This window comes from Anolis carolinensis, chromosome 2, assembly GCF_035594765.1.
Source record: "Anolis carolinensis isolate JA03-04 chromosome 2, rAnoCar3.1.pri, whole genome shotgun sequence".
Taxonomy (NCBI): Eukaryota; Metazoa; Chordata; class Lepidosauria; order Squamata; family Dactyloidae; genus Anolis; species Anolis carolinensis.
The window spans coordinates 160,382,921-160,393,066 of NC_085842.1; positions in this window are offsets into that span (position 1 = coordinate 160,382,921).

The window sequence follows — 10,146 nt, forward strand, 5'->3', positions numbered from 1 at the left end:
TCCCATAAGCAGGAGCAGCTGTGGCGACTCTTGCCCACCCCAAGGTAGCCCGCCCCCCAGAGGGCATCTTCCAGCATTCCTTACCACCAACATATGGGACAAAATGTCCATAAATACAAAACAATCCATTAAAACATAACCAATTAAAATAAAAGCATAGTACAGTAGAGTCTCACTTATCCAAGCCTCGCTTATCCAAGTTTCTGGATTATCCAAGCCATTTTTGTAGTCAATGTTTTCAATACATTGTGATATTTTGGTGCTAAATTCATAAATACAGTAATTACAACATAACATTACTGGGTATCGAACTACAGTAGAGTCTCACCCAACATAAACGGGCCGGCAGAATGTTGGATAAGCGAATATGTTGGATAATAAGGAGGCATTAAGGAAAAGCCTATTACATCAAATTAGGTTATGATTTTACAAATGAAGATCAAAACATCATGTTAGACAACAAATTTGGCAGAAAAAGTAGTTCAATACACAGTAATGCTATGTAGTAATTACTGTATTTATGAATTTAGCACCAAAATATCATGATATATTGAAAATATTGACTACAAAAATGCGTTGGATAATCCAGAACGTTGGATAAGCGAGTGTTGGATAAGTGAGACTCTACTGTACTTTTTCTGTCAAATCTGTTGTAAAACATGATGTTTTGGTGCTTAATTTGTAAAATAATAATGTAATTTGATGTTTAATAGGCTTTTCCTTAATCCCTCCTTATTATCCAAGATATTCGCTTATTCAAGCTTCTGCCGGCCCGTTTAGCTTGGATAAGTGAGACTCTACTGTAAAATATAAAAATCCAGGTAAAAGCACAATTAAATAAAGCATAAGAATATAAAACAATAGTGTAGAAAATCAATCAAAACAATACTCAACAAAACCAGTGCGATGCAATGTTTTTGGGTTGGAAAGATTGGCCGTTTACAAGAAACATTGCCCAGGGGACGCCCAACTGAATTTACTCAATCTTCGAGGAGGCTCTTTCCGTGTCCCTGGCCTTGTCTTTCTCAACTGCTGAATACGCCTGTCCTGTCTGGCACAAGTCTGTCCATGCAAAGCAGGTGGACATAGCACTGAACAAAACATGCAGAATAATCACAGGATGCCTTAAACCTACACCTGTTGATAAACTCTATAAGCTAGCTGGCATTGCCCCCCCATGTGCAACGGGAAGTTGCTGCTAACGGTGAGAGAAATAAGGTCAAACTTTGTGAAAGCCATCCATTGCATGACTATCAGCCTCCTCCCACCAGACTCAAATCAAGGAAAGGTTTCATGAGAACCACCACTCCTCTTGATTTTCCCCCAGCAACAGCAAGGGTGTCCCTCTGGGCAGTTAACCAGGCAATCCCAACTGGATGGCCCCCCATGAGGGTCTTCCTCCAGGGGCAAACCAAGAATGGGCAACTTGGAAGTCCCTAAATAGACTGAGAAGTGGAGTGGGCAGATCAAAAGACAACCTGGCAAGATGACACTACCTGGAGGAATCCTCCACCTTGTGTGACCGTGGAGCAGAACAAACAACTCCTCGTATGTGTCACGCACCAGGGCAGCGGAGCACCAAGAACCAAACACGGAGGCCAACAAAACTATCTAATATCTTTATTAAGGAAATATATAAGAAGGATAAAAGCAAGTAGAGAATATAGTCCAGAAACAGACCTTTCAAATGAGGTCTAAAATAGTCCAGGAATAGTTTGTCCAATAAATGATATTAGAGTTCAAAGATAAAATCCAATACCGAAACACTCACTATTGCCAGGCAATAGTGAGGGGAATTGTCCAAAGTCTTTCAAGGCACAAGGTAAATCCACAAGGAAGCTGGGAACAAGGCTTGGATCTAGGAAACAACGTTCAAAACGAGGCAAGGTAGTCTAAAACTTGATTCTAAGAACAAAATCCGTGGCTAAGAATAAAGCAAGGCAATTCTTGGAGACTTGAACAGGCGAGGCAAGGAAACTGGATTGCGGACTTAGCGAAGTCCACACTAGGCTGGAAACATGGAATTCACTCTCGAAGCTGAGCTGTTGTCTCCGCAAAGAATCAACAGAGCCCGATACTTTTATCTGGGTCTCATTTCCCGCCAAACGGGCGTCCAGCGTTCTCTTTCCCTAGAGAACAGGGAACGAAACCCAACTTGCAGGTGTGAGACTCTCTGGATTTTCCCAGGGGAAACATGGCTAATCAGTCTCTTGCTTGGCAGCAATTCGGGCACTCCTCCGAATTTTCTCTCTCACTCCCCTATCTGCCGAGAAGGATTGCTTTCTAGCGAAGGGAGGTGAGCATTGATCAAGGTCAGTTTTAATTGGTTCTTGGACAAGAACCTCAGGCATCTGGAAAAACTCTGGCTCTGGTTGTGAAAACCCCATGTTTTCATCCTCATCTGTCACGGTGACACTAGGCACAGGACTACAAAACCCATGAGGCATCACAATAGCCCCCCTCAAGCCCCTCCCCAACGGGGCCCGCTCCCCGAGATCCGCGGGGCCGCGGCTTGGAAGGGTAGGTCCGGTGGAAGCGTTGGACTAAGTCAGGAGCGTGGACAGTGGAAGCGTCTTCCCAAGAGCGTTCTTCCGGTCCATAGCCCACCCAATCAATCAGATACTGAAGGCGACGGCGATGAATACGAGAATCCAAAATGTCCTGGACCTCAAATTCCTCTTCCCCGTCTACCAAAGTGGGGCCGGGGGGTGTCCGGTTCACATCGGGGCGGACACCATCCGCCGGAAGGAGAAGGGAACGGTGGAACACCGGATGAATGCGCATGGAACGCGGAAGTTGAAGTTTGAAAGTCACGGGGTTAAGTTGCGCCACCACGGTGTATGGACCAATGAAGCGGGCATCTAATTTCCGACAGGGGCGGTGGGAGGGCAGAAAGCGAGTGGACAACCAAACCCGGTCTCCTACCTTGATCTCGGGGCCGGGCTGGCGATGGCTGTCGGCATGACGTTTATAGTCCTCCTTGGCTTGGTCAAGTTGCTGATGCAGGAGTTCTTGCACTGCTGTGAGTTCCTGTAGCCAATTCTCCGCTGCTGGGACTTCTGAGGTTTCCATAACGGGAGGGAAAAAACAGGGATGAAATCCGTAGTTTGCAAAAAACGGGGCTTCTTTGGTTGAATTCTGGACACCATTGTTAAATGCAAATTCTGAAAGCGGTAATAAGGATGCCCAATTGTCCTGTTGGTAGTTGACATAACAACGAAGATATTGTTCCAGAGTGGCATTAGTGCGCTCAGTCTGCCCATCCGTCTGAGGATGGTGAGCTGAGGAAAGACGAGAGTCAATGCCTAATAGTTTCTGAAGGGCCCTCCAGAAACGAGAGGTAAACTGAGATCCTCGGTCTGTGACCAGACTCTTGGGAAGGCCATGTAGGCGGAATACATGCTGAAGGAATAGGTCTGCAGTCTCTTTTGCTGTGGGGAGCCCCTCACAAGGAATGAAATGGGCCATCTTGGTAAAAAGGTCCACCACCACTAGGATCGTGGTGAATCCAAGGGACGGTGGTAGGTCCGTGATGAAATCCGCTGAAATTATCTCCCAAGGCCGAGAGGGGGTGGGAAGGGGATGCAAAAGTCCTGAAGGTTTTTCCCTCCGTGTCTTGGAACGCTGGCATGTAGGGCAAGAATTAACATAGTGTTCTACGTCCCTGCGAATCCTGGGCCACCAGAAATCCCGCAAGATCAAATGCATGGTTTTGAACAGTCCAAAGTGTCCAGCAGGTTTGCTGTCATGGCACAGGCTGAGAGCCTTTTCCCTTCCGGCTCCTGGAGGAATATAAACATGATTCCTGTAGCATAATAATCCATTTTTAAGTGAAAATGGGAACTGTAGTCCTCGTTGGATCTGTTCTTGGGCCCAGGCGTCTGTCTGTTGACTGGCCCTGATCTCCTGGGTAGAAAGAGAGTCCGTGGATGTGGATTTTGTACTAGTTGAGGCTGGTTCAGCTGAAGTGGATTTGGTATTTCCCACCGTGAGCGTGGCAAAGTTCTCGGGTTGTAACAATTGGGTCTCTGGGATGTCTTTGCGCCCTGCTGCATATTCCGGCTTCCGTGATAGGGCATCGGCTTGCTTGGTCTGGGCAGGAGTCACATAATGGATCCTGAAGTCAAAACGTTCAAAGAACAAAGCCCAGCGTTGCTGCCTTTGGTTTAGCTTCCGGGCAGTCCTTAAGTGCTCCAAATTCCGGTGATCAGTATAGACTTCAATTGGAAACTTGGCTCCTTCGAGCTAGTGCCTCCAATTCTCGAAGGCTACCTTGATAGCTAGGAGCTCCTTTTCCCAGATGGTGTAGTTCCTCTCTGGGGCTGTTAGTTGACGGGAATAGTAGGCACAAGGGTGGAGATGTTCTCCCACTGGCTGCATTAACACGGCCCCCACTGCCACATCAGAGGCATCTGCTTGGACAACAAAAGGGGTGTTCGGGTCAGGGTGTTGAAGAATTGGCTGGGTTGTGAATAATTGTTTTAACTGCTGGAACCCCTTTTCAGCTTGCTCTGTCCAGCGGAACGGCCGTTTCCCTCGGATGCAACTGGTGATTGGATCTGTCCAGCAGGCAAAGTCTGGAATGAATTTACGGTAATAGTTAGCGAATCCTAAGAAGCGCTGTACTTCCTTTTTGTTAGTTGGCGCCCGCCATTCTAACACGGCTGAAACTTTCGCCGGATCCATGGACAGCCCTAGTGGCGAGACGCGGTATCCCAGGAAGTCTACTTCTTTCAAATCAAAGGCACATTTTTCCAACTTGGCATATAATCCGTAGTCTCGCAAGCATTGCAGCACCATCCTGACGTGCTGATCATGCTCTGTTTGTGACCTTGAATACACCAAAAAATCGTCCAAGTATATAACTAGAAAGCGGTCCAAATAGTCTTGGAAGATATCGTTGACAAAATGTTGGAATGTTGCGGACGCGTTTGATAAACTGAAATTCATGACTAGCGTTTCGTATAATCCGAATTTGGTCTGGAAAGCCGTTTTCCATTCATCTCCTTCTCTCACGCGAATTAGATTATAAGCCCCGCGAAGATCCAGCTTGGTGTAAACTTTGGCTCCTCGAAGTTGGTCCAATAAATCCGAGATTAGCGGCAATGGGTAGCGGTTCCGCTTCGTGATATTGTTCAGAGCCCTATAGTCCACACAAAGACGTAGGTCCCCTGACTTCTTTTTCACAAACAACACTGGAGATGCAGCCGGGGACTGAGAGGGTCTGATGAACCCCTTGCGGAGGTTTGTCTCCAAAAACTCCCTGAGAGCTTCTTGCTCTGGTTCAGTCAGGGAGTAGAGGTGTCCTCGCGGAATTGGGCCCCCCTCAATGAGATCAATGGTGCAATCATAAGGTCTATGTGAGGCTAGTTTCTCGGCTTCTTTCTCATTGAAAACATCCCAGAAGTCTGAGTACTTCTTGGGCAGGGTAATGATGGGCTCTGTGTCCGTGGCTTGACAGATCTTGGCTACTAGGCAGTGGTTCTGGCAGTATTTTGAAGCAAACTGGAGTTCTCTGTTAGACCAGGAGATGTTTGGGTCATGGAGAGTCAGCCAGGGGATTCCCAAAATCACGGGGAAATGGGGAACTTTGGTGACGAAGAAAGATATTTCTTCCATATGTTCCCTTATCCACATCCGAGTGGGCTCGGTCCATTGGCTTACTGGTCCCGTCTTCAGGGGTCGGCCATCGATGGCTTGCACCACCCGGGCATTCTTGAAATCATGATATTGTAATCCCAGTGAGTTAGCATAGTCTCTATCAATGAAGTTGTTGGTTGCCCCAGAGTCTATCATGGCATGGATCATGACGGGTCCCTTTTTGACTGACCACAGTGTGACCACTAGAAGAAAAAGGACTCCCGTTTGCGGCTCTTGAGTGGAATCTTTGACCAGGTTGGCGAGCCCATCTACACCCGGTCGCTGTCTTCCCCTGCCGGCTTCATTTCGGCCGCCTCAGTAGCCTCCGCGCTCGTGGATGACGCCGCCGCCAAACGGGTAGGGGGCTTCTTCTTCGCTGGGCACTCTCTGGCGAAGTGGCCTCCATTTCCGCAGTACCAACATAGGTTCAAACGCTGTCGGCGGGCCTTTTCTGCCACATCCAACCTAGGGCGCACGTTGCCCAGCTGCATCGGCTCGTCTTCGCTTCCCAAAGGATTGGGGCCTGGTGGCGGTGGTCTCCAAACGGGGCGAGGCCGGACGCTGGCGGTGGAAGGGGTTTTTGGCTCGGCTCTTCCACCCTGGCCCCGGAGCCACTGCCTCTTATTGGCGAGGAGAACTTCCGCCCGTAAGCAATGGGCAATGAGTCTCTCAAGGGAGTCTGGGGGTTCCACCTTGGAGATTTCTTCCTGCAGCTCATGGTTGAGACCCTCACGAAACTGTCCTCTGAGGGCTATGTCATTCCAGCCGGTGTTTTGAGCTAACACCCGGAATTCGGCTATGTACCGTGATAGCGGTCTGTCCCCTTGGAAAAGGCGCCGGAGTTTGTGGCCAGCCGCCTCTTGATCATCCTCAATTCCCCAGGTATTTCGTAGGTGAGCCAAGAATTGCTGCGCGGTAGCCAGGTATGCAGAGCCCGCATCGTAGAGCGCTGTTGCCCATGTGGCTGCAGGTCCATCTAGGAGACTGTAAATCCACGCCACTTTGAGATCTTCTCGAGGGAACTCCGTGTGGCGGGCTTCTAGGTACGCCATACACTGGCGGCAAAATACGTGAACTTTGGAGGCTTCCCCGGAGAACTTGTTTGGCAAAGCCAAAGCAGGGAGACGGGCTCCTCGCTCCTTCAAGCCCCGAATCTCTCCTTCTTGCTTCCGGATCTTGTCTCGGATCCGGTTAAACTCGTCCTGGGAAATGGTGTAGCTGGCCGGCAGCGCGGCCGCTCCGGCTCCTGGTGTCACCGACATGTTGGCCTAGGTTGCTTGGTGTCAGGACCCAGGCTGCAGAGCACCAATAACCACGCGCAGAGGCCAGAATCTATCTAATATCTTTATTAAGGGAATATATTAAGTCAATAAAAACAAATGTAGAATATAGTTCAGGAATAGACCTTTCAGGAAAGGTCAAATATAGTCCAGGAAAACAATGTCCAATATATGATATTAAAGCCCAAAGTTATAATCCACTTCACCGAAACACACACTATTTGGCAAACAATAGTGTGGGGAACTGTCCATAGTCTTGAGGCTTAAGGTAAATCCGAAGGAATGGAAAACAAGGCTTGAATCCGAAAGACAAGGTCCGTGGTTTAAAGCGCAAGGCAAGGCAAGACTTGAGACTTAACAAGGTCCAACTTGAAACAAGGCAAACGAGGAACAAGAAATGAGTCCATAGAAATCCGTGGAACAAGGCAGGGCTGGGAACTTGATTCAGGAGCTGGGAACTGGAGTACGAAGTCCACACACGATCTCGCTCCACGAGCTGACGAATTGACTCCGCAAGGTTCCTACGAGGGCAAACACCTAAATAGGATCTCGTATTCCCGCCAAAGAACACTTCTCTGGGGAACCAGAACCGAAAGCCATTCTGTGTCCAGATGCATGACTCCCTAAAGTTTCCCAAGGGAAACAGACTTAATCAGCTAATTGCTTGGCAGCTATCCTAGCGCTCCAGCGAGTCGCCTCTTGAGCGCCTCTTTGTTGTTTATAATAATCTCGGCGAGAAAAAGGGGGAGATTTCTGCTCAAGGCTTGTTTGGCTGACTTCTGGAGGGCAAATATCCTGCAGGTGCAAGGGCTCCAATTCTGGCTGAAACGGTGGGAAACCCAAGTTTTCCTCTTCATCTGTCACAATAATACTAGGAACAGGACTACATGGCCCATGAGACATCACACTTGGTGCTTTGGTTTTTGTGGAGACAAACTGTCACGCACCAGGGCAGCGGATATGTATGCTTGCCCACAATGCCCTGCCTCATGCACGGAGGAGGCGTTGTTTAAAGCTACGGACAATGCGATTGCTGTTGCCCACTTTTGGTCTAAAACCATTTAGCTGTTTGTGATTCCTTTATTTTATTGCTTTTAAACTTATTTATTATGCAATGCTTTGACACAAAATAAAAAAAACAAACAAAACCAGTGATACAATGGGCGTGATTAGGCTATAAAAGAACCAGGCATGGGATAGTACAAGCAGCGTATCATAGGGCTGGGGTAGTGGATGAAGTGCTATACCCAAAATTGGTGATTCCTATCAGATGAAATCTGATGGCATTTGGGAAGTAGCGCACCAAAGGCCTACCCCCTTTTTAAAATCATGTCAGAAGCAAATCGAGGCAAGTCGCTTCTTGTGTGAAAATCATCTTCAAAAACGTTTCCCAGGGGACGCTCGGATGTGTTACCATCCTGCAGGGGGCTTCTCTCATGTCCCTCATGGGAAGCTAGGGCTGAGACGGGAGCTCACCCCGCCTTGCAGATTTGAACCGCCAACCTTCAAGTCAGCCATTCAGCTGGCACAAGGGTTTAACCCATTGTGCCACCATGGCTCCCTAGGTCCACCACTGTCTCCCTGGCACATGAAGCACAGATAATGGCAATGTGTTACTTTTCATCTGTTCAACCCAAGCAGCAGCAAGGTGAATGGAGCTGGGTAGCAGAGCAATAAGGGCACACGTTTGTTCAGTCATGTATAAACTGCCTTTCAAAAACTTTTTTCCAAGATGGATTATAACATAAAACAGTATTCCGCATTATAAGCCACCTTATAATATAGCCCCAGCTTTGGTAAGCTGCTGCACTGAACCATTATGTAGCAAAGCATCAATAGCATAATGTTGAGCAATAGACACCATGCCTGTTACCAGTTAGTATATCACTGATAACTGTGAGTGGACAACATTTTCCCAGTGTAGGAACTGTTTTACACTGGAATCTATAACAAATGTTTGGGACATGAGCTGGATAACCTGAAGGTAGTTTCAGATGGTGCAGGCATAGTATTTTGTTAAAAGGCTACTTGAGAAGAAAAATTAAGACATCTAGTACCAGTTGGCTTTGAGTCCAATTAAATGAACTAATTGAATAGCTTGGCACCAGACTATCTGAATGACCATCTTACCCTTATATATGCCGGCCAATACTGAATCATCTTCCTAGGGATGGTTCCATCTAATGAAGTGAGACAGGTGAGTATTAAACAAAAAGTGTAACCTTCCACTCCTTATGTAGCTACAGAAACAGAGAGGTTCGACCAGAGAAAAGAAAAACAAAGGTCACCTTGATGTTATGGTTATACTAAATTGTTTTAATTTTATTTTAATTCCATTAATTCAAACATGTTGTTTAAACTTTTAAAAATTATCGGTATTGCAATTTTAAACACGAAATCAAAAAAAGAACAAAAATAAGCAGCACAGGTATCAATCTTTGAACAGGTAAGATACATAAAATACACAAGTACTGCTGAAATCAACATTACATATTGTAACATTGGGAGGAATTTCCAAGATGACTGTTTGTTATGTTGCCAAATACCTAAAAACTTTTCCAAAATTTCATAACTTCCTGGGGATTACTTTATGAGCTGTCACTGTCATTCAAATTAACCATAAGTAGTCTCTGCTCCTAGCTAGAAGTATTACTGCAAATAAGCAGTAACAGGGTTCTTTATTCTTCTGAGAAAATGATGGTGGCCCCTTCTCTTTGTATAAAACAGCAACCTGGAAGACTATTGATAAACAAACCCCTTTCCCATTAAAAATAATAAATAATCATACACTGAAAAGGTTCCTGTATCAATCTGCCCTTATAAAAAACCTAATGTTGAAATTTGCAATTATATACACATTCAGATGCAGGCACGGTTTTAAAATTTGATCCATAGCATTTTAATCTTCGCCTGGACAAGGTGAAGGGTGTATTTGGGAAATAATTAATACAGCCTTGAAACATTCTTTGATTTCCATAGCTGATTTAATAGCACTGGCCAAAACAATTCTATTTCTTAGTAGAGAAATGTATCTCTTTTCATAACTTCCATGTTTATCTATCTGTAACTTTAAACATTTACTCTCTATTCCTTGCTAAAACAAATTAAAATTATAATTTCTAGTAATTCCTAGTTATATGAATTATTCTGTTGTCCACCTGTAAGCTTGTCCCTGCGCACAATTTCCCTGCTATGATCCTCCTTGCCTCTTTCAAAGTCTTTCTTC